The sequence below is a fragment of the Amblyomma mixtum genome, chromosome 10, assembly GCF_055824585.1.
Source record: "Amblyomma mixtum isolate Tamu chromosome 10, ASM5582458v1, whole genome shotgun sequence".
Lineage (NCBI taxonomy): Eukaryota > Metazoa > Arthropoda > Arachnida > Ixodida > Ixodidae > Amblyomma > Amblyomma mixtum.
This window is the reverse complement of record NC_143021.1, coordinates 38,379,101-38,404,339: the sequence shown is the minus strand read 5'-3', so window position 1 is coordinate 38,404,339 and position 25,239 is coordinate 38,379,101.

Here is a 25,239-nt window from a genome sequence, read left to right as displayed (position 1 = left end):
TCAAGAGGCAGGTTTTAATTTCATTTGCGTCCGTTGGCATCAAGAATGCCGTGGAAGACACCCGCGGATCAAGGCACTTCGTAGTATTGGGGCCGTGGCTGCCATTTACCAGTGACATGAAGAAATCATTAAATTTTTCTGCCAAAAGTTTCCCACTCATTGGTGTGTTATCTACCAAGACCTCAAGTATGCCGTTGGCATGTCCACCTCGGTTCAAAACTTCATTTATTGTTTTCCATACAAGGTCACTCCTTTTAATTACGTCTGGATTAAATAGTTTTTCCATATACTCTTGCTTTGCTTGGCGAAGAAAGGAAGTGACTTGGTTTCGGTACACCTTAAAGCGCGCTAGGTCGTCAAGGGAACGGCTTTTGATAAAGCAGTTGTAAAGATTCGTTTTTTGTTTTATCCTTTGAAGGCATTCTTTTGTTATCCAGGGCTTGCGGGCCTTGCGGGGTTTTTTATAAGTCTCAAGTGGAAAACTTTGCTCATAGATACACTTAAATGTAGTAATAAAGGCACCATATGCGTAATGTGGATCATTTTTGCCGATCACGTGATGCCAGTCCACGCCTGCAAGTGCTGCCCGAAAGGAATTTAATGTGGTCTGGTTTATACGCCGATATTGTACCACAGGAAACTTGCGTTGTTTTGGTGGAGTTAAGGAATCTACAAACATGAATATGGGTAGATGGTCACTTATCTGGGCATTAATGACTCCGGAATGAAGACAGTCAACTGAACAGTTACTAATGAAGACGTCAATGGCGGTCGCTGCCTTCGGCCGTGTAGGTTTATTTATAACATTCACAAATCCGTTGCTGTGCAATACGTAGTCGACCTCACGTTTATTTGCAGATTGGGATAGAAAGTCTATGTTAATATCACCGCCTAAAACTAGATTAAGCCTGTTTTCTGTAATCCATTGCAGATATTCATCAAGAAAGCAGATGAAATTAGAAACGCTGCCTTTAGGAGGCCGGTATATAACGGAGAAGACGCTACTGCCGCTTTGCAACGACAGTATTTCGTAGCCCTCATGGGTTATAGAAAAGTCTGTAAGAATGTTGCATTTGTAAGTTTGTTCGGTTGCTATCAGGACACCACCGCCTCGTTTACCAGTACGGTTCTGCACATGCGTGTTGTAACCGGGCAAGCGCAATGTTTCGTTACTGCTTTCATACCATGCTTCTGTAATCATTATTACATTGAAACAGAAGTTTAGTGTACAAAAAAATGCTTCTAACTCGTCACCCTTGCTTCGCAAAGATTGCGCGTTAAGATGAAAGAAGGATACAACATTCTTTTTCTGAGCAGACATAGCACAAGGTCAGAAGGCAAAACTATTGTGCACATCTTGGGGCATCATTTTACTGTTTGATATTAGAAAAAAACGCCAGATCTATGCTATCTTATCCAGGTCTCGCTCGCAGGCGATACACACAATCGTCGATCACTCTGTCTTCCTAGCAAGAATGTGCCCATTTTTCGTCCAAACAAATTTCCATTTCTTTTCCTTCTTTCGAGCTACTGCCATGCCCAGCAATTTCTTGAGCAGGGGACACAAGTGCTCATTCACATAGACAGTATCCGAACTATCGTAACCGAGGTCTTCAGCTGCAAGCTTTGTCTTTTTCGCTTTTGCCAGCACAGTGTCACGCTTGGTTCGTGTTTTGAACTGGACAACTACATTCGATCTAGTCTTGTTCTTCGTTTGAACACGGTGGCAAACATCAACATCGCTTTCCAGTATTGGCTCTTCGATCATTTCGCCGATTTTTTGCAACATGTTTGGCAGGCTTTCATTTTCCTGGGATGGTAGTCCCTTTATCTCAATGTTTTTATTTCGGGAGTACTGTTCCAGGCCTATTAGTCGTAGCTCAAGGTCGGAACATCGCTTCTTTAGTTCCTCACATTCGGATGAAATTGCAGCATTTTCGGATTTCAATGCCTTGTTTTCCTCTTGCAATGATGAAACCCTAGCGAGCATATCATCAAATCCATTGCTGCAGTGTTCAACACTTTTAGTTAATTCTCTTCAGTCGTTGCGCAAGTCGCGTTCTAGCGAGTTCCGCATAGCTGCAATCTCTTTTCTGAACTCTTTTCTCAGCTCTTCTCGAAGTTTTTCCATCTCAGAAGGCATAGCAAAAGGCACTATAGGCAACTGGCACAAGCGACAAAAAAAAGACAGTGCGGCTTCAACGTGGCAGCAGTGACGGCAACAAAGCGTAACAAGAATGTGTAACAAGAATACGATAAAACTAACCTGTAAGTAGACAGGGAGCGACGTAAGCAAAGGGCGATGTGCTCACGGTGCCGTCACTGCTGCTTCGGGGATTTCAATCCGTAGACAGACAGAGAGAGGTGATGCACTTTGCCAGGGCTAGGGGCGTCGACATCCTGTTTTTACAGGAATGCAATTTTCGTACTTCCCTTGATGTGCTGAATTTCACCACCCGGTTTTCTGTTTTTGCTTATTTTTCGTTGACTGACTCTCACATGTGCGGTGTTGGTGTCGTTTTTGTAAACCCCTGCCTGCGCGCGGGTGCTCATTGCACTTTCGGGCTGGACGGCCGCACTCTTGCGGTCGACTTCACACTAAACCAGCGGCGGGTACGTGCGTTGGTTGTATACGCGCCAGCACGGCAGTCTAGTAGTTCTGATTTTTTTGAGCGCCTCGACTCATTCCTCCTTGATCCCTACCCCACTTTTATAGTCGGTGACTTCATTTGTGTTCTTAACATCGACCGTGACGTCCGCGGACAGGGTCACGGTCGCCGTTATTCCGGTGCCCCCGCGCTCCGCGATCTCGTGACTCAGTTCCGCTTGTCTGACGCGTGGGTGCAGCTTCACGGGGATGCCTTTGGAGCGACCTGGTAGAGAGCACAGTCAGCGAGTCGGATAGACAAATTCTATTTTCCACCAGAGCTCGCTTCTTTTGTCGTCAGCTGCGAAGTTCTCGCGTTCCCTGCAGGCACGCCGGTGATTTCCGATCACCACCCCTTGTCAGTCAGGCTCGACTTTGGTGAGGACACCCCACGTACTGTTACGTGGCGCATGGACACGAGCCTACTGGCAGACCCGGAAAGCGTGGCGTCGCTGCGGACGGCGTTGGCCGCATCGTGCAAGAGCTTCGTTGCGACTGATTCATGGGACACACTCAAGACTCGTTGGCAGGCAACTCTGGTGGCGGCCGGTCAAGACCGTAGACGCCGGGTAACTCATGCACTGAATGACACCCTCAAGCGCATCCGTATAGTGCAGAGGGGAGCACCCTTAACCTTTGCCATGAGGGATTACCTGAGTCTACTTAAAGCACGTTACCACGTGTTGCTCTGCCAGTCTTCACGGGCAGCTAGTCGTGCACACCAGCTCGGGCGGCCTATATCAGACCCGGCTGTGCTACGACACGTACGCGCAGGCACGGCAGAGGAATTCGCTCCCGCTACTGTGCCTTTCGTGACACTCCCAGACGGCACCCAAAGCAAAACCACGTCCGATATCGGCACGATCTTCGCAAGCCACTTTTCGAACCTGTTCTCTACGGACAGTTGGCTACATCTTCAAGATGGTTATGACGGGCTTCTACAAAGTTTTTTTGGAAACTTGCCACGAGTAGCTGAAGAGTTGCATGAAAATCTTTGCGCACCAGCCACAAGCCAAGAGCTGCACGCCATCCTGGAGAGTATGAATGCAGCCTCTGCCCCCGGTCCAGAGGGCATTCCAACAAGTTTTTATTCGAAGTTTTTTTACCAGGTCCAAGGAGCGCTGCTGAAGATGGACAACGGCTTCCTCGCGGATGGGTTACGTCCAAACTCTTTCCGCGAATGTCGCATCATACTCATTCCGAAAGCGGGCGGTGACCCCTCCGACCCGCAAGCATGGCGGCCCATAAGCCTCTTAAACGCAGACTACAAAATAGTCGCATCTTTACTGAACACAAGAATGCGGACGATCCTGCTTCACCTAATCCACCGGGCTCAAACCAGCAGCGTGCCTGACCGCTCTGTGTTTGATGCATTGGCACTCACAAGAGACCTGCTCACATTTGCCAGCAGGACGGGCTTCAGCGGGTGCTTTGTTTCGCTTGATCAGGCGAAGGCATTCGATCGGGTGGAACACTCGTATCTGTTCGGAGTCCTCGAAGCCTTCGGATTCCCTCCTCAAATTGTCAGCAGGCTGCGCTTACTTTACGCAGACCTGAATGCTCGTCTCTCCGTAAACGGCCACCAGAGCGCTCCCTTCTCAGTCACCCGGGGCATAAGGGAAGGATGCCCTCTCTCCCGAACGTTCTTCGTGTTATGCCTGGATCCACTCATCCGGCGCATTAACAGCAGCCCATCCATACGCGGCTTCCCTCTGCCTGCCCAAGGCCAAATCAAGGTTTCGGCCTACGCCGACGACGTGTCGCTTTTCCTCAAGGACGAGGATAGCTACGCCGCTTTTTCGCGGCTGTTTCTCGAGTACAGCGAGATATCGGGGGCCCTATTGAACAGGCGAAAAAGCAAGGCACTAAGGTTTGGCACCTTCACACCGAACCTTGCGGGCGAGGTGGAGTGGGTGCAGGGAGTGAAAGTCCTGGGAATAGTATTCCTCGCCAGCGGTGAAGTAGCCCGCGAAACCTGGGCTAACCTTCGCACGAACGCTGAGAAACGCCTCTCGGTGGAGTCAACTTACCGCCTTTCAATGGCAGAGCGCTGCTATATAGTTAAGTCTACAATCCTAGCCGCATGTTTTTTTGTCGCCCGCATCGCAAACCCACCGCGCACGTTTGCTCACAGGCTAACCTCGGCCTGTGGCTCTTTCGTTTGGGCGGGCAAAACCGAACTTGTGTCACGAATGTTCATTCGCCTTCCATCGTACATGGGTGGGTTTGGTATACCTTGCATCCGCACCATGTGCAATGTGCTCGCCTTGCGAGGAGTACGCGATCTTGTGCGCAACCCAGACTATCCCGGGAGAACACTCATCGCATACTTTCTGGGTACAGTGCGTAATGTGTTTTTTACACAACACGTGGTTGGCCCTACAGCCGAGCAGCCACCGGCATTTTTCGTTAACGTGCGTCGCACACTGTCGTCGTTGTCTGCCAGCGTGCCCGATCTGGATGTTGATGAAACCCCGCCCTCCAGGATGTGTGAAGCACTAACGGTCGCTGAGCTGACCCGAGAACAACTCCAGAAAACGAGACGGGCACGCTGGCGCCAACTGACCTCAGCTGCGCCTTCTGCAGATGTCAGGGACTTCGGCTGGCTGCGAGGCTGGCGGGTCCTGCCCACAAGAGACCGCCTTGCGGCGTGGGGCGTGGCGCCCTCCACCCGATGCCCGCAATGCGGTCTTTTAGAAACGTTGCGGCACGCTATGTTCGACTGTGTTGTGGCGCGCACCTTTTGGGTACTAGTGTCACGGATGTTTTTAACCCGCCTCGAAGCGCGCACTAGTTCACGCGAACTGTTCACAAATATGCTCTTGTGTGTCGGCATGTTCGTTTTGTGGCGGCAGCGTGGAGCGGCTTCCTTAAATGGGCGTCCGCAAAGAGCAATGTTTCCAATGTTGCAGCGCCTCCGCACGCGGCTCTTTGAGCAAGCATGCGTGGACGCACTGTCAATAAGTGAGGCAGAGTTCTTGCGCAAATGGTCGACATATTTCATCGTCCTGCGCGGCGGTCGAGTGTCTGCTTTCTTACTGCCTTATTGACGTGCTCAGTGCTGCGTCACTGCGCATGTGCTTGACTGATCAGAGCGTTGAGTTCAGCAGTTTTGCTATGTATTTTTGTTGACATTAGAAAAAAATGAACTTCTCTTTCTACGCCGCCGCCGAGTGATTTAATTCTTTGCGGGCGCAAGTCAGCCCGAATAAAGAGTTTCGTTGGTGTGGCGCTGCAAGCAGCCGTCTCGAACAGACGCACGCTCGCATCGCTCCGACTTTTTGAAGCTTTTTGGCCCGGACGTTTTTGGGCTAGGCTCCCAAAAATGAATGGGCCACCCCCATCGTGTTCCTCGCCACCTGTGGACGACGGTTTCAACGCTTCCGCGTCAACGACTACCCCAGGAAACCATCCGGATGCACCGGATACGCCTACCGCCGAAGCCGCCAACATGGCTTCGCAGCAGCCTCGGCAAGACGCCGCGGTAACATCGCTTTGCAGCGGCACAGATAACGCGGCCCAACCTGACGCCGTGCTCGGCGCCGACGAAAGCATGACGGATGACGAAGCCATTCAAGTGGTTGCGACGATACCTGTCTCCAACCCATTCTCTGTTCTTTCCACGGAAAACAAGCCGGGAAGCGCCCCTTCCGAGGTAGGATCTTGCACTTTTCCGTTTTCGAAATTTGCCAAGCAACCTAGGATGGGGTCAGGCACATCGCGGATGGCTCAAGAAAGCACTCGCTTTGAGAACAAACGACACGGCGTAAAACATGCCCACTCGCAGATAGCTATAAATGCTCGCTTCACGGATGCGCATTATCGATCGCTAGGCTGTGCCTCAGCGTCCATAGCCACCCCAATGGGCAGAATCGATCACTTGGCTGATAATGAACATACTGAACAAGATGAATGGCAGCCTGTTAGGCGAAAGAACAAGGCCACAGCCGCCGATCCAATCAGTGATAAATACACTGTGATAATTAAGCTAACCGCACCTGGACAACTAGGGACACTCCCCGCACACTCGCTGCACGAAGCTGTTGCTAATGATCTTCGGAAAATTCATTTCCACTCTGGCTTTCAATTACGGCCTCTTGAACGAAGCAATCAGTTTGCTGTCGACATATCGCATATTTTACGAATTGGAAAAACAGCGCAATCAAAGACGAGACACAAGAGAAGGACAAAACACCAGCGCTGACTAACAACCAAATGGTTTATTGCTACAGGCAAGGCAGCATATATATGAAATGGCACGAGTAAAAACACAAAATAAGCATGAGAGAAAGATACCGCCCAACCACACAACTTGACTAAAAAGGCACGTCACTGATTAAGATACGCAAGTTCCTTTGAGAGTAGATTTATGGATGGGCTGCTGATACAGGTGTTACCGAGCTTTCTGATATGGCAAGCCTCCGAAATGAGCCTTGTGGTCTCATCTTTATAACGGGCGATGATAGTGGTTCGATTGAGGTGCGCTTCGCAATCTTCACACTCAGCACAGTGCACAGCAAGGTGGTTTCTGCGAGACTTGTTCTCTATATCTTTTGCATGTTCACGCAGTCTATCGTTGATGCATCGTCCCGTCTCACCGATGTAATAATGGCTGCGTTTGGGCGAGTTGGTTAGACATGTTAAACCTGAAAAGCGCATAAAAACAACGGACAACAGAAAGAGACAGACACACGAGCGCTTACTTCCAACTGATTTTTATTTTCATGCGAGAGCAGAATATATGTACACTTCAGATCAACTGCGCATGCGAAGAAAACTCAAACAAGATAAAATATTATCTGGCTGCACATGCAAAAGAAGAAAGATATGCAATCTCTTTCTCAGACAGCAAAATCGACGCACCACTTACACATTCATCGCCAGATCGTGCTATCTCACTTGCCTCAACAATTTCACGCGTTGTTTTACACTTACTTTTATACAGAACTTTACATTGATGAAAGAGAGGACGACAATTCCTGCTTTTGCACTTGAGGCAATGAATGCTCAAATGCCCACCTTTTCTGTTTTCGACAACGTAATTGTGTTCACCTAATCTCTCATTCAGGCATCTACCAGTTTGGCCTATGTAATATTTACCGCAAGTCAAAGGCAACTTGTACACAACCCCTTCTGTGCATTTTACAAATGGTTTTTGGTGCTTGATCATGCAACCTGACTTCAGCCTGTTTTTTGACGTGCTCTGTTTGCTTAGCGCACTCAGCTTACTTGGGGCAGAGAACAACACATTTACATTCACTCGGTTACCAATTTTTCTTAGGTTGTGTGACAACCTGTGCTTATAGGGTATGACTGCAAACTTTCTTTTATCTTTTGTCTTATCCGGCTCTTGCTTTGAGTTAGCATTCCTTTTGTTTGTTTTTACAAGTCCTTCTGCAACAGACACCAGCATGTGCAATGGGTAGCCAGCATCTTGCAACTTTCTTGACTGTAAAAAGATGCTTTCTTCAACAGAATGTGGGCATGACTTTTTCAAACAGTTTATGAAACCTAAACGAGCTATGTTACGTTTAATGAGTTTAGAATGCGCGGAGCTAAAAGGTAAAGGCAATTTTCCATCTCTGGGATGATAAGTCCAGCAAGTATGATCTGCAAAAAATGTTAATATGATGTCAAGGAAGCGTATGCTATTGTTAACAGGGAGCTCATGTGTGACAACAAGTGGAGATAAACAATTCGAAAAACAATCTAAAACACTTCCAACGGCCTCATCGAGGGTGATTACAGTTGTGTCTAACAAAATTAAAAAGTCGTCAACGTAACGAAATACATTTACCACCCCTACGTCTTTCAGGCAGGCAAAGAGCCTTCTGTCACATTCGGATAAAAACATGTCACTTAAAATGGGAGCCACACTGGACCCTATACAAATACCTTGCTTCTGTAAAAACAGGTCATCGCCCCACCTAACAAAAGTAGAATCAAGATATGTACCTAAAAGTTCTAGAAAAGCGCCAACACTCACACCCACTGAATTCTGAAAATCAATTACACCAGAGTTCTCGATACATCTTTCAACGCACTGCAGCAAACCATTTTGGGGCAAAGAGTAGTAGAGGTCCTTTATATCTACCGAGAAGGCACTGAGACTTCTTCTTTCACTTTGCTTAAGAAAAGAAGTCACGCAATCGGAATTTTTTATTAAGAAGGGGTCGTCAACAACTAGCTGTTTTAGGCTCCTTTGCAGGAAGTCTGAGACTGATTTTTGCCACGTTCCCGCTTCTGAAACGATTATTCTTAAAGGACAATCTAATTTATGGGTTTTAGCAGAAAAAAACATTTCAAGACTTAGGCCTCTGGAATTTTCGATGGACTGAGCTAAACGGGTGAGATTGTGCGAAGTACACAACTTTTTTGCCTTCAGCCTAATTTTTGAAAGCTTAATGCCTTGCTGCTTGTGAAATACATTCTCAATCGCTTTGTCAACTTTTTCACCAAAAAGGCCTCTTGGCATCACAGCGAAACCGCCTTCCTTATCAGATGGAAGAACACATAAGTTGTCTTCCTTAAGCACTTTCAAAACATTTGAAAGGGACACCATTGGCCTTGTCTTCGAACACTTCTTTAAAACGTCGATGCCCTGCGACACACAGCTCCCTTGCTCACTTGTTGGGGCATGCTTCGAAACCGAACGGACCATAGCCAAAAGTTCTGGTTTAGATTTCTTTTGTTCCACGGCGAACTTTGGTCCCAACTGAAGCGTACGGCGCACATCTTCGGGAAGCGTTACCTCCCCAAACGTATGGACGTGGTTGTGCAACCTAGAATTCCGTTTAGGGACCAGTTGTCGAAGCCCAGGCAGGACAGTACTCCATAAGAACTCGACGGACTGGTGAAGAACTCGTGCGAACTGCTGCCATTTTTTCTTTTCACTCGACGGGTTCTCACCTGAGGAAAGCCTTGCTTGCAGACAGTCCTTGTACAGAGTGCGCTAAGCAAACAGAGCACGTCAAAAAACAGGCTGAAGTCAGGTTGCATGATCAAGCACCAAAAACCATTTGTAAAATGCACAGAAGGGGTTGTGTACAAGTTGCCTTTGACTTGCGGTAAATATTACATAGGCCAAACTGGTAGATGCCTGAATGAGAGATTAGGTGAACACAATTACGTGGTCGAAAACAGAAAAGGTGGGCATTTGAGCATTCATTGCCTCAAGTGCAAAAGCAGGAATTGTCGTCCTCTCTTTCATCAATGTAAAGTTCTGTATAAAAGTAAGTGTAAAACAACGCGTGAAATTGTTGAGGCAAGTGAGATAGCACGATCTGGCGATGAATGTGTAAGTGGTGCGTCGATTTTGCTGTCTGAGAAAGAGTTTGCATATCTTTCTTCTTTTGCATGTGCAGCCAGATAATATTTTATCTTGTTTGAGTTTTCTTCGCATGCGCAGTTGATCTGAAGTGTACATATATTCTGCTCTCGCATGAAAATAAAAATCAGTTGGAAGTAAGCGCTCGTGTGTCTGTCTCTTTCTGTTGTCCGTTGTTTTTATGCGCTTTTCAGGTTTAACATAACTCACCGATGTAGAAACTGCCGCAAGAGGTCGGGATCTTGTAAACGACACCAACACGACACTGAACGAACTTCCGCTTATGCTTCTTCTGGCAGCCTTTTTTGCTTCCATCCTCATTAACACGCTTGCACAATCCGCTAAGTTTATTCCTGGCTGAAAAAACCAGTCTAATGCCTCCTTTGCTCACTATCTTTTTTAGATTATGCGAAACCTAGTGCACATACGGGATGCACACTGTTCTTTTTCTTTCTGCCAGACCCGCATCGGTGTCCTTGATCTTTCGCAGACTACATTCTGCAAGCAGGGACTCAGAAACATTTGACACCATCTTCGTGGGGTATCCTGCTGCAGATAGCCTGTTCACTTGTGCGTGAAAGCTGCCTTTTGTTTGATGCAGACATGATCTTTGCAGTGCGGCTCTTAGGCATGCCTTAGCGATACCGCGCTTAACAATCTTCGAGTGAGCTGACCGGAAAGGGAGAAGGCTCTTCCTGGACCGCGGCGAGTATGCCCAACAAATATGGTTGCTAGAAATTGTCATTACCATGTCTAAAAACCTGAGCCTATTATTAGAGGGGAGCTCTGCAGTCAATTGGAGGTCATTAAGTTCATAACAGAACATGTCAAAAATCTCTGCAGCCGTTTGCTGTGCGTCATTAGTGTGATATAAAATTAGAAAGTCATCAACATATCGCATTATCTTAACAATGGGCGCGTCATCGAGCTTAGTTCGAAGACGCCTGTCATAACTTGCTAGAAGTAAATCGCTTAGTACAGGAGCGATGCTCGAGCCAATGCAGACTCCTTGTTTTTGGATAAAAAATTTGCTGTCTAAAGTGACAAAGGTTGATTTCATGTAAAAACTCAGCAATTCTAAAAACCTGCTAACGTCCATTCCACATGCGTTTTGGAATTTTGTTACGCCAAAGCGGTCGATGCAAAGGCTGACTTCCGCGGTCACAGAGCTCTGAGGCAAGGAATAGTAAAGGTCCTTCACATCAATCGAAAAAGCGCTTACATGTGGTGGGCACTCTTCCCGAAGGAAGTCTGAAACAGTCTCGGGCTTCCTGATGAGGAATGGGTCGTCCACCTCCAGGTGAGAAAGGCAGTTCTGCAAGAAAACAGCGACTTCACGTTGCCACGTGCCTCTTTCAGACACGATTGGTTTTTTTCAGCCAGGAATAAACTTAGCGGATTGTGCAAGCGTGTTAATGAGGATGGAAGCAAAAAAGGCTGCCAGAAGAAGCATAAGCGGAAGTTCGTTCAGTGTCGTGTTGGTGTCGTTTACAAGATCCCGACCTCTTGCGGCAGTTTCTACATCGGTGAGACGGGACGATGCATCAACGATAGACTGCGTGAACATGCAAAAGATATAGAGAACAAGTCTCGCAGAAACCACCTTGCTGTGCACTGTGCTGAGTGTGAAGATTGCGAAGCGCACCTCAATCGAACCACTATCATCGCCCGTTATAAAGATGAGACCACAAGGCTCATTTCGGAGGCTTGCCATATCAGAAAGCTCGGTAACACCTGTATCAGCAGCCCATCCATAAATCTACTCTCAAAGGAACTTGCGTATCTTAATCAGTGACGTGCCTTTTTAGTCAAGTTGTGTGGTTGGGCGGTATCTTTCTCTCATGCTTATTTTGTGTTTTTACTCGTGCCATTTCATATATATGCTGCCTTGCCTGTAGCAATAAACCATTTGGTTGTTAGTCAGCGCTGGTGTTTTGTCCTTCTCTTGTGTCTCGTCTTTGATTGCGCTGTTTTTCCAATTCGTAAAACATGTACCAACCAGCCCGTATTTGCCCTCTTCTGGAATATCGCATATGCATGCCAGAGACCATCTGATTGGACTGCAGTCTCTCCTAATTTCTGGAAAGGAGACACCTATCCAAGCTTATGAAACCATACGCCCCGGCCAGATCCGCGGGGTCATTTATCGCGCCAACGGGTTAACAAGCGAACAGCTCATGGCAAACCTCACGTGCTACTCGTGCAGGATAATAAACGCCAGGCCTATGGGCAAGAACGGAGCAGCTCTAATCACGTTTGAGGGCTCCAGACTTCCACGAAAAATTCATCTGTACAGCATACTCCTTCCGGTTACGCATTATCACTCGAAGTCTATCATATGTGAGACCTGTCACAAAATCGGACACAGGGCAATTTCGTGTCCATTAGTCGACCAACGTCGATGCTCGTACTGCGGTCGCCTTGCACATGGAAACCTCGAGGTTTGTGCGACGGAACCACTATGCCGCAATTGCAGAGGTCCCCACGTAGCCACGGACCCACAGTGCCCTGCTCGGCGGCAGGCCACAAAAACCTTGAGGAATGGCATTTTCCGTCGTATCCGAGTATCGCGACGAAAAGAACGCAAACAAGCCGAGATTCTACGTGGTAACCAAACGGTGTCGACGACGGCGCACAAGGGCCCTGTCAGTACACAGCAATCAGCCTCGGAGTCAGTTGTGCTTGTTAATCAGGACTTCCCTCCACTACAAAGTCAGCCGTTGCCGAAGACACGAGACAGCGAAAATAAAACTAAACGGCAAGGCGCGCACAAGCCCTTAACACAATCTGAGAGCAATAGTCAAAGGAATGCCACCTCATCTCTAACCGCAGTTTTTGAGCATACCGCGGCGGCACCAAAGCAAGCGCGCATTCATCGGGTTTACGCTGAAACACTCCGTGATACGCAACGTGGCGCGCAAACAAATCTTGCAAAAGATAGTTCGCGTACGCTACACTTAGATGAAAACCAGCTCACGCACATTATCGAACTGGTCACTGCCGAAGTGATCAAGCGTATGCTCCCACTCTTGGGAATGTCACAGGTTTCTCCGAATCAAGAGCCCGAAATCGGGCACACATCATCTTCACTTCCGCGTACCTTTCAGTTTAATAATGGCAGGAATTAGCGCGATACCACATTATATTTTTACTTCGGACTCTCCTATATGGTTCTTGCAATGGAACTGCCGGGGAATCCGTCGCAAACAAGCGGAACTTCAGAGGAGACTGTCCATCACGCCAACGCCTCCTCTAGCTGTCCTGCTTCAGGAGACTGGCATTAATAAGCCCAATCTAATAGGGTACAAACCTTACTGCACCCCTTCCATAGAGCACCGGCGTCCCGGGCCAGGATCGCGATCTGCGCCTCCAATGGCCAATGGGCAGGCATGCGTTCTTGTTCTGTCGCGCACGGCCCACACTGAACTAGATACTTCCGCGTGGTGCACGCAGACGCAGGAGGTAGCGGGAATACGCCTTAGCTTAGATGGCGACCAACAAGCCTTAGTTTTTTCAATCTATGCGCGATCATTCGGTACTACGACATATTTATTTATTTATTTATTTATTAGTACCTCAAAGGCCCACTAGGGGCATTACATGAGGGGTGGGCATACATATCATTGAAAAAAAAAATCAGTGATGAATGATTTGAAGTATTCCAGGCCAGGATGGATGAAAGCTTCAGCGGGGAGGTCGTTCCAGTCTCTTGCGGTCTTTGCGAAGAATGATTTTAGGTGCGCAGAAGTAGATGCTCGAGGTGTATGAACAGCTTTCGGATGACTGATGCGAAGTGAAAGGCGGTATGCAGGGGTGATAACAGATTGGCTGAAATGCGAATGATAAAACTTGTGGAAAAGGCAGAGTCTGGCTGTTTTTCGACGGGATACAAGGCTGGGGAGGTTAGCTTTTGTTTTCAATGCTGTTACGCTCGTATGATATGAGTAATCAGAATATACGAATCTTATCGCGCGGCTCTGGACGCACTCAAGGGTTTTGGCTAGGTTAATTTGTTGGGGGTCCCAGATTGAGCATGAATATTCAAGTTTAGGACGGACAAGAGTTAAATAGGCGGACAGTTTTACGGAAGCAGGTGCCAAACGCAAGTTACGCTTTAGATAACCAAGAACACGGTTAGCTTCGTTGGTTATGTTCATTATGTGGGTGGTCCAAGAGAAATCCTGTGTAAAGCTAATACCTAAATATTTATATGAAGATGCGTGTGTTATCATGGAACCGCGAAGGGTGTAATTGGGAGTAGGATACGATTGACGACGATGAAATGATACTAGCGTTGTTTTATTAACGTTTAAAGACATCAGCCAGTTTGCGCACCACTCTTCCACAAGTCCTATGTCGCACTGCAGATGGTAAGTGTCTCTGTCACAAGTGATGCTCCGGTAGATGACGCAGTCGTCGGCGAACAAACGAACGGTGGAAGATAGATTACTCGGGAGGTCGTTGATGTAAATTAAAAATAGTAGAGGTCCTAAAACCGTGCCTTGAGGTACGCAGGAGGTAACAGGGGAGATGGAAGATGCATGATTGTTAGCCCATACAAACTGCTGACGGTTAGTCAAAAAATTCCGGAGCCAATCGTATACTAGTGGGTGGAGGTTTAGGCGCGAAAGTTTAAATAAGAGGCGATGATGGGAGACTTTGTCGAAAGCTTTTTCAAAGTCTAAGAAAAGAGCGTCGACGGGTGTGTTCGTGTCCATACTAGAACTGATGTCATGAGTAAAGAGGGCCAGTTGGGTAGAGCAGGATAGGTTTTTTAGGAATCCGTGTTGAGAATGGTCAAAAAAGCTGACAGACTGCAAGAAGGTCATGATGTGTGAGTAAATTACATGCTCCATTAATTTAGAGGGAACGCTAGTGAGGGAGATGGGACGGTAGTTCTTACTAGACGATGGGGGGCCTTTTTTGTGTACTGGGATGATTTTCCCCACTCTCCAGTCGTGGGGTACAATACCGGACTCGAGTGATTGCTGGAAGATACGACAAAGAAGAACAGCTACAACGTTTTTAGTATTCTTGAGAACTTTTGTGTTAATTTCATCTATACCAGCAGATGAGGTTAGTTTCATGGAATCGATCAACGCGATTATTCCGTTAGGGTCGAAACGTATGTCAGGCATAGGGGGGTAATCAAAATAAGGATAGTCAGGCATGTCGCCTACAGGATCGTGGGTAAAATTGGATGAAAAGGTATAATTTAATCCTTCAGCCGTGTCAGTATGTGGAATTGATGAACCGTGTTCGTCGCAAAGCGATATTGGCGGGGTTGCTTTTGGGTTTATAGCTTTCCAAAATTGCCTGGGGTTGTTGTGAAGCATATCAGGTAATGTGGATGAGAAGAAAGTTTTTTTGGCTTGTGCTGCGTGAGAAAGAAAGTTCTTTTCGGCAGTATGATACCTTTCCCATGCGCGGGCGTCATTGGAATGATTTGCAGAACGAAAGAGCGTTTTCTTTTTGTTAAGTAGCCTTTTTAACTTTCCGTTGAACCATGGCGATGATGACCGTGTGGTGACTGTTTTAGTAGGGATGTAGGTGTGGATGAGCTCGCGCATTTTATCAGTGAACAGAGACCAGTTAGTTTCGACAGAGCGATTTGAAAAGTTTGAGAGGAGAGAGCTACAGAATTCCGTGAGGTCGTTATTCATGGCATCATAGTCACCTTTGTCGTAGAGCGTCAATGTTTGCGTTAATTTTTCAGGGCGTAATAAAGGACTGTGATAGGTGCCGTAGATTACCGAGTGATCACTCAAGCCTGCTAGGTGCGTAAGCGGTGAAATGCTCTCAGGATGAGTAGCGAGCACGAGATCAAGAATGCTAGAAGAATGATTATCCTGCCTAGTCGGGTTGGTGACGAGCTGAGACAGATCAAATGTGAGGCACGAGTTCAAAAAATCGTTCTCGATAGTATGCTTGTTTAATGTTGTTGCAAGGTCATTCCACGCTATGAGAGGGAAATTGAAGTCGCCAAATATAAGCAAAGGTGTGCGCGGATATGAGGTGGTTATGGACTGGAGTGCATCGTGAAAGTGCACGACAAAAGAGGCATCAGCGTCAGGAGGCCTGTAGCAGGAGCCGATGATAACGGGTGGGTTAAATGCTTTGGAGCCAACGAATGCGATTTCCAAACACGAGGTGACGTTTATGGGGTAGCAGAGTAAGCTTTGATGGGTGGCAGTTAGGACGCCACCGCCACGCCTGTTCTCGCGATCATGGCGGAAGATATCATAATTAGGGAAAATGGAAGACAATTCAGAGTTAGAAACGGAAGGATACAGCCAAGTTTCCGTTAGTACCACTATTTTACTTTCGGTGGTGTCAATAAGGCTGCGCAAAGAATCGGATTTTGATGAAATGCTTCTGATGTTTGTGTAAATGAAAGGTATATACTTAGCATGGGATTTGGAGCGCGACGCGGTCTTTAGCTATGGCTGACGTGGAGCAACAGTCTGACAGGGGACGACAGTCTGGGAAGAGTGGTCAAAAACGTATGTGGTGTTATCTACAATAAGTTTGTTATATCTTAATTTGTAAGTTTTCTTTTCGGATTTGGCGAATTCAAGGAGACGTTTGCGGACTAGCCGGGTTCTAGATGAGTAATCTTCGGATATTGCATATGAAGAGCCTTTAAGGTTCTTGGCGCGTGACATGACAGATTCCTTAGTTTTGAAATGAGCAAACGCTACAATTATGGGTCGAGTTTTGTTACTTTGGTAGCGTCCAAGCCTGTGTGCGCGTTCGATGTCGGTAGTTTGGATGGTGATATCAAGTTTTTCTTCGCAGAGCTTAATTACGTGTTTTTCAGACTCGTCCCATGTCTCCTGAGCTGCATCTTTCAAATTGAAGAAAAGAAGATTAGAGCGATGGGCCCTGTCCTCAGCATCATCCATCCTGGCCGTCATGATAGTGATTTGTTTAGCGTTTTCTTCAGCAAGCGTCCTCGTGCATGCCACTTCAGCCTTTAGATCGACTAAAGAGGAGCAATCTTCTTCAATTTTAGCGAGCCTTTTGCTTATCTCTTCGATAGCTTTGTCGGTTTGCACCAGCTTGCTGTGAATAGTTTTTACTTCATTGAGGAGCGTATTCTGCCCAGATCTAATCTCGTCCAAGGCGTTTAGCACGTCGGAAGACGCTTGCGTAGACGTGGAGCGGGTGCTGGGTCCGGGGTTAACTTCGATATCGCCGGATATGGTAAGAAGACTACAAAGAATGTGAGCACAGTCGTAAGCAACAGTAAGACAGTAATGTGGGCTTGACAACGCGAATAAACCACGATAGCGCGTGCACGAGGCAAATAAGGAAAGTTGATTATTTACCTGCAGAAGGAGCAGAGGATGCGAATGAGCGCGTGCCATCGCGTGCGCGTTGCCGAGCCCACTGAAGGAAGGCGCGAGCCAGTTCGTCCTTATATTGAGGGGTGTTGATCTTGTTGCCGATTCGGCTGATGAAAGCCGCGAAAAGGGGGATGCCAAGCTGTAGGGCGGTTCGGTTGGGGGCGCTGTAGGGCAGAAGCCTTGAGGGGTGGTGGTCGGTCTACGGGTGGTCGGTCCTGGGTCCGTACTCGGGCAGTCGATAGGCGTAGAAGTGCAGTTATCTGCTGACAGCGGTATCAGCAGGCAGGAAGCATCAGGAGCACGATGATGGCTTTCCGGAGCAAACATCAGCATGATAGCCTGCAGAAGGAGCAGAGGATGCGAATGAGCGCGTGCCATCGCGTGCGCGTTGCCGAGCCCACTGAAGGAAGGCGCGAGCCAGTTCGTCCTTATATTGAGGGGTGTTGATCTTGTTGCCGATTCGGCTGATGAAAGCCGCGAAAAGGGGGATGCCAAGCTGTAGGGCGGTTCGGTTGGGGGCGCTGTAGGGCAGAAGCCTTGAGGGGTGGTGGTCGGTCTACGGGTGGTCGGTCCTGGGTCCGTACTCGGGCAGTCGGTAGGCGTAGAAGTGCAGTTATCTGCTGACAGCGGTATCAGCAGGCAGGAAGCATCAGGAGCACGAGGATGGCTTTCCGGAGCAAACATCAGCATGATAGCCTGCAGAAGGAGCAGAGGATGCGAATGAGCGCGTGCCATCGCGTGCGCGTTGCCGAGCCCACATATCGAGTAGATATGTCTTTTGTAGAACACTTCTTAAGGATATATCCCCAGGATCGCGTTGTAGTTGGGGGTGATTTTAACGCCATGCACAGCAGCTGGGGATATCATCACTCAGATGCTAGGGGAAGGCACCTTTGGCAGCAAATTGTCAGAGCGAATCTGACCATAGCCAACGACCTCGCGCTACCTACTCGCCTTGGCCAGCATAAAGGTCAACAAGACACTTCCCCAGACTTGACACTAGTGTCTCATCCCAGTGAGATCCTATGGTCGAGAGCTGATGATGTCATGGCCAGTGATCACTATCCCGTGGTGGTCTCATGGGCTCCTCGAGGGCGAAAGTCATTACAGCGGCCACAACGCCGTCGAATAGAGGAGCACGTCTCATGGGACGATTTTCGTAGAATGCTCGGTACGGGGAACGCTCCCACAGGGTTAGACGAGCTCATTACTCAGATCAGCGATGCCAAGAAGAAAGCTACAACGAAGCTTTTAGTCAAGTTTGATGCCCCAAAGTCGGACTCCCACCTTTTGAATCTGTGGAATCGTAGGCTTCGGGCTCTCAAGGCGTATCGCCGATCAGGCCGGACACCCCATCGGAGGCGTGCTCTCACTCGCATCAGTCAAGAAGTTGAGAAGTATACTCTGCAGCTCGCTCTCCAAGACTGGCAGCTGCTGTGCCACTCACTCAATGGAGCAGCTAACTTATCGAAGGCCTGGCACATATTTCGAGCTATCCTTGGACGCAAGAAGCCAATTTCCCCTGCCCAATGCATGGCCTTGAAATTGAATGTCTCCCCGGCGAAGTTAGCTATACAAGCAGGGAAGGTATTTTTTCCCCAACCTGAAAATGCAGATGCCTTGCCTGCGGACCCCGTATCAGGTACATCAAACGATTACGACGTTCCCTTCACATTAGACGAACTGGAGGCAGCTCTGTATGACTCCAATCACAATAGCGCCCCAGGGCCGGATGATATACGCTACTCAACACTTCTGAACCTTCCCGAGTCACATAAAGTTGCCCTCTTGAAAGAGATGAACAAGTACTGGGCCAACGGTGATCTTCCTCTTGCCTGGAAGAAGTCAGTGGTAATACCAATTCCAAAACCTGGCAAGCCAAGTCGAACATTACAAGACCTCAGGCCAATATCGCTGACGTCCAACCTTTGTAAGGTCATGGAACGTATGGCTCTAAGAAGACTTGAATGGTACTTAGACAAGTACAACGTCCTGTCTCCTATGCAAGTAGGTTTTCGTCGAGGGCTCTGTTTCCCAAGACATTCTCAAAAGGCTTTATAACGACGTTCTCGCATACCCTAGCAGCGCACAGCTCCGAGTGGTTGTTGGGGTAGACGTCAAAAAGGCGTTTGATTCCGTGGCCCACTCGACCATACTTCGCAGGCTACAGGAAGTGGGGATAGGCGGCAACCTCTACCGCTTCGTGAAAGCCTTTCTTGCAGAAAGAACTTTCTCAGTAATGGTTGGAGATAGTCAGGGTGAATGGCAACATAACCAAACAGGTGTCCCCCAAGGCGCTGTCATATCACCGGCTCTTTTTAACATTGCTATGTCAGGTCTCCCGCCAATGCTGTCGTCAATACCCGGTCTTAATTTTGCCGTGTATGCGGACGATATAACATTGTGGACTAATTCAGGGTCCCCTGCAGAGCAAGAACTAGCCCTACAAACAGGCCTTAATGCCGTCCATGAATACATTAAGAAGTGTGGAATAGAAACCTCTCCCGCAAAAACCGAGTATGTGGTTGTCTTAAATGGTTCGCGGGTACGAGCCGAGGCCGAACGCAAACTTATCTCTCTTCATTTAGGGCACTCAGTTATCTGCCGGAAACAAACAATCCGTATACTCGGCATGCTTATTCACGAGGATGGAGGAGCCAAAAGCTGGCTTCATAACACGATGCATAGCTGTCATCAGGCTTTACACCTTATGCGCCGCGTCTCTGCGCGTGGATGGGGAATCAAGGAGGTGGGGCTCCGTCAGATTACCCTGGCACTCATAACATCAAAAATCCTGTACGCATATTCGTACATGCAGCTTAACGCAACCCAACGCCTTCAGCTTGAGCGAATCAATCGTAAGGCGATGCGCCTGGTTACTGGCCTGCCGCAGTACTGCCGAGTAGTGAACCTACACGCATGCAGCACAATCAATGCCCTACAGGATCTGGCAGAGCAGCAATCGCTAGCCCAGCGAGTCCGTCTCTCCACAACGGCGGCTGGCCGACAGATCCTGCGGGCATTAGGCTACAACGTTGACAACTTAGAGCCACTTTCGTCCGCTGCCCCGCCATGGGAACTGATCGACTTAGTATATGGTATGCCATTACCAAAGAATATGAGTTCGGCTAATCCTCAAAGGCGCAAAGCTGCCGCCAAACGGCACGAGACGACATCATACAAGTTAGCCCAGGAAGGAGCCATTCAACTATACACAGACGCCGCTCAGTTTCAACATTGCGCCGCTATAGCTTGTCACGATTCTGTCTCAGATACCTCTGTAGTTCAACGGCTTTCCGAGGAACACACCGTCACCAATCTCGAACTCATTGCCAGACGACTTGCCATTACTCGAATAGTAGGAAGACAAGATCCGGCTCCTTGCACCTACCATGTTTACACAGATTCACAAGCAGCGTACAGCGCCTGCCGCGCAGGGGGAGCTGACTATGCCGTTCTCAACACTATTCGAACAGAAGCCCGTCGCCTGCGAGAGGAGGGCTACACTGTCATTATCAAATGGATTCCTGCACACGAAGGAATCACTGGAAACGAAAAGGCACACCCGGCAGCGCGCGCAGCAGCTCTTTCCGCACCTTTGCCTGGATCCACATTCGTTTCCGCTTCTTGGCACCCTGATGACGTTGCGCACCCGTCGTCGCCCCATATGGATAGGGCGGAGACATGGCATCGCGCACAGCGCTATCGTCGCAGCATACTCCAGCACTTGGCCAACCCTGAGCAACTATATCGCCGTCCACATAGCGCACTCCGGAGAGTGGAGGCAGTGCTCCTTCGCCGAGCCCAGACCGGCCAGCTTCTATCACCAGCGAAGTTGCACCTCATAAACCCGCGCTCATACCCGACTCCTTAGTGCCCGAAGTGCCCTGCCAGAGGCACGGCCGAACATCTCCTGTGGAGCTGCCCTACCTTTGACGCAGTACGGGAGAGAGCACTCAAGTCCCTGGGCGGGCTTCGACCTGGAACCCTGCAGGAATGGGTCGATCCGCCATCGCACATCGGGCCATCAGACGCACTCCGGCTCTAGCGAACTTTTCTTTCCTACTTCAAGGAAGATGAAGGGCCAGGCCATCACTTCGCGGAGCCGACCTCGGGGCGACACTACCTCGAGGAAGAAGCGGACACCGGTCCCCCACCCGCACTCCGACCTTCACCCCCACCCCCATCCTCACCGCCACCCTTAACCACTCCCCCACCCCAACCTCCATGAAGCTCCTTAGTTCTGCCGCAAGGTATCGGCCTACTAAATGCAGAAATAAAGACGTTAAAAAAAGAGTTTCGTTTAGAAGACGTTCTCGCTGTTTTCCTGTTCGCCGGACTGCAGTCACCACTACGTGACAAGCTTCAAAGCTGCCGGCACGCTGCTTTATCGCTTCGTTTGTGAAGCAAGACGCGCCTAGAATTATCTCGACTGATCGCAACCGGATGTAGCCGTTTCTAGTTTGCGCCAGAATGTTCTAGTAACATGTAAAGCTTTATCTCGAAGCTTCGCTATCAGCTTAAAAAAGAGCATGGCCGACAGCGGCGGTCATTCTGTTCGACGACCGCCAAGCACGCTTGTTGCTACGCCGCCGCCGAGTGATTCAATCCTTTGCGGGCGAAAGTCAGCCCGAATAAAGAGTTTCGTTTCGAAGACTTTCTCGCTGTTTTCCTGTTCGCCGGACTGCAGTCACCACTACGTGACAATATTTACATTTGTTTTAATTCAGTGTCATTTTCCACTTGATGCACCATCGATGGCTGCTGTCTAGATTTCGCTGCAGGGTGCGAACATCTTCTTCGGCGACTATTGGGCTGTACACGACGTAGTCGCCTGCGTACAAGCGGATTTTACAGGAAATGTTCACGACAATATCATTAATATAAATTAAAAACAACAAAGGCCCCAAAACTGACCCCTGAAGTACACCGGAAGTAACATCTGCAGAGTGGGATGTAACACCATTAATTACAAAATATTGTGATTTAACGGAAAGGTGGTCGCGAATCCATGAAATTACAGCGGGGTGGATCCCGAGGGACGCAAGTTGATGCAATAGAAGGGCATGCGTACGCAGTCATACGCTTTCTTAAAATCTATAAATATGCATTCAACTTGATTTCCAGTGTCATAACACGAAATAATATCATCAATGAATTCCAACAGTTGTGCCCCGCCGCAGTGGCTCAGTGGTTACGGCGCTCGGCTGCTCGCCCGAAAGACGCGGGTTCGATCCCGGCCGCGGCGGCTGAATTTCGATGGAGGCCAAATTCTTGAGGCCCGTGTACTGTGAGATGTCAGTGCACGTTAAAGAACCCCAGGTGGTCGAGATTTCCGGAGCCCTCCACTACGGCGTCCTTCATAGCCTGAGTTGCTTTGGGACGTTAAACCCCAAGAAAAAAAAAACAGTTGTGTGGGACATGAAAGCCCAGACCTGAAACCATGCTGTACATTCGCAAAGAGGTTGCTATTTTAAAAGTGTTTTATAACGGCACTGTAGATAATGTGCTCTAGAATCTTGCAGTTTACGCTTGTGAGGGAAATTGGTCGGTAGTTTGAAACGTCACTTTTGGAGCCACTTTTGTGGATTGGAACTATGTTAGCCGTTTTCCATTCTGTGGGAAGACAACCAGAGTCTAACGACTTGTTGTACAGCGCAACCAAATAATGTGCGACCACCTCAGCGCATGCTTTCAGAGCATAAAATGAAACTCGATCAGGACCAATAGCGGTTTCAACATTAAGCGATTGCAGTTGCTTCAAAATTCCATTATACGTAACTGTAATAGGTGGCATAGGTGTAGAAATAACATAAATGGTTTCAGGAAATTCTGTGCAAACGGGAGCACTAAAAACAGGCCTGAAATAGCGATTAAAACAACAAGCTTTGTCATAATTGAAATTGAAATTGAAAAGATTTATTTGAGCAGAGCAGTTACAGCATCTGCTGCAGGGGCAGAGGCTAAAGGCTGTGGCGCCTGGCGAGGCCTCTGTCCCTCAGTGACGTCAGCGCCATCAACTGATAGGTGTGGAACGCCAACCTATTCCCTTCCATGAGATTTTAAAAACTTCCATAGCTCCTTAGGGTTACGCTTAATTTTGTTTGCCCAAAAAAGCGAAGAATTTTTTTTTCTTAATCTTTAGTTTAGCTTTGATATCGCTCGAAAGGATCTTCATTGCTTGAAACCTACGTGAGCAACGGCTTTTTGAGTACGTGGTGAGAAGGCGGTGCCGCTTTTTGACCAGTGCACCGATATCCCGATCGAACCATTGCTTATCATTTCGCTGTTTGCAAGACACCACTTTTGACGGTACATGTATGTCAACAAGAGTTTTGAACTTGTTTTTAAAGAGTTCCCAAGTGTTCTCACAGGTTAATGAATGGCTGCTGTTTAAAAAATCCGGCAAGAAGGAAACAAGATCTCGTGATAAGGATTCATAGTCGCCTTTGTTGTAAAAATAAACATTCCTCGTTTGTTTATGCACAGTCCGCGCAACTGACACCGTAAAACGCGCAACGACAAAGTTATGATCACTTAGACCAGAAATTATTAATACCTGTGGGAATCCTGGCTTTCCGCCGTTGCCTCTGCGCGGCTGTGCCGGCTTCCCGCGTTGTTTCTCCTCTTTCCCTTGCTCCCGCCTCAGGCGGTGGAGAGGCGGCTAGGTGACTAATCACTGTCATTTGGCCACAGCTCCGCCCCGGCTCCCCAACGGCTTTTGCCATTGGCGCCTTTTGGCGGGAATTCGGGACCCGCTTTGGGCGGCCGCGCACCGCGCGACCGTCCGAGCGGGGCCCAGAGAGAGATCCCTCCGAGACAGCGTAAGGTGCGTACGCTACTGTTTGTCCGTGCCGGCCTTGGCCGTTCGGACCAGTGCATATACTCGAGCTCGCCCGCACGTGTCCTCTGACCTGCAGCGGCTCGAGCCTGTCCAGCGGGGTCCAGCGACCTCCGACAGGCGTACCTTGCGTTTATTGCCCACTCTCTCTCGCAACCAGCCCAACGGTCGACACAAGAGAGAGATCACAGCACTGCCGCGTGGACATTCTCCTGCAGCGGCGTGCTAGCGGCGCGCATTACTCGAGTCGCTTCGTGCGCGCAGCGGAGCCTCGCTCCTTATGTATCAGCAGCGCGAACACCACACAGGAAGAAGAAGGAGAAGAAGGTAAAGAGCGCTGAACTTCCAACTTTTATTTGAGCAAAAATTGAACCCGCACTTTTATACACATACCAGGTAAAATCCCACCAGGGGGTAATCAAGGCGTTCTATCGAATTGGGACCAACACGATGTCCAGGGCATCAAAATGATAACTACTATCACACTATTCAAAGACTTCCATGAAAAGCACGAATGACATGCGGAAAAAACAAGACAATGTAAAAACAGGGCTGAGTGTGCGCGAATGGAAAAATGGAAAAACAGGGTTGAGGGCGCGAATTTTTCTAAAACCATGAGAAGGCAAGAACACGGTAAAAAGGTAAAAAACAGGGTTGAGTGTGCGCAAATGGAAAAAATGGAAAAACAGGGTTGAGGGCGCGAATTTTGCTAAAAGAAACAAAGAAAAAAACATGAGAAGGCGAGACACGGTAACAACGTAAGCGATGCGAAGGGATGAGCGCCAACAATTAACACGGCTAGAACTAAAATGCAGGGTGCCCCTAAAAACCAGGTAAAATCAGGTAAAACCAGAGAGAAAGGTGATTTCTTTTTCAGATAATGAGATGGAAGGGGTGCTTACGCAACCTTCTTTGAGCCCTGAGATGTAGGTAGCTTCAATGATTTCGCGTGTTAATTGGTTTTTATGTTTCTTTAAGACGGTTGCTTTCTTAAAATGAGGAATGCACTTCTTTTGGCTGTCACATACGCTGCAATGGGCGGGCAGGTTCCTCAACGGCGCCCCAGTTATTTATT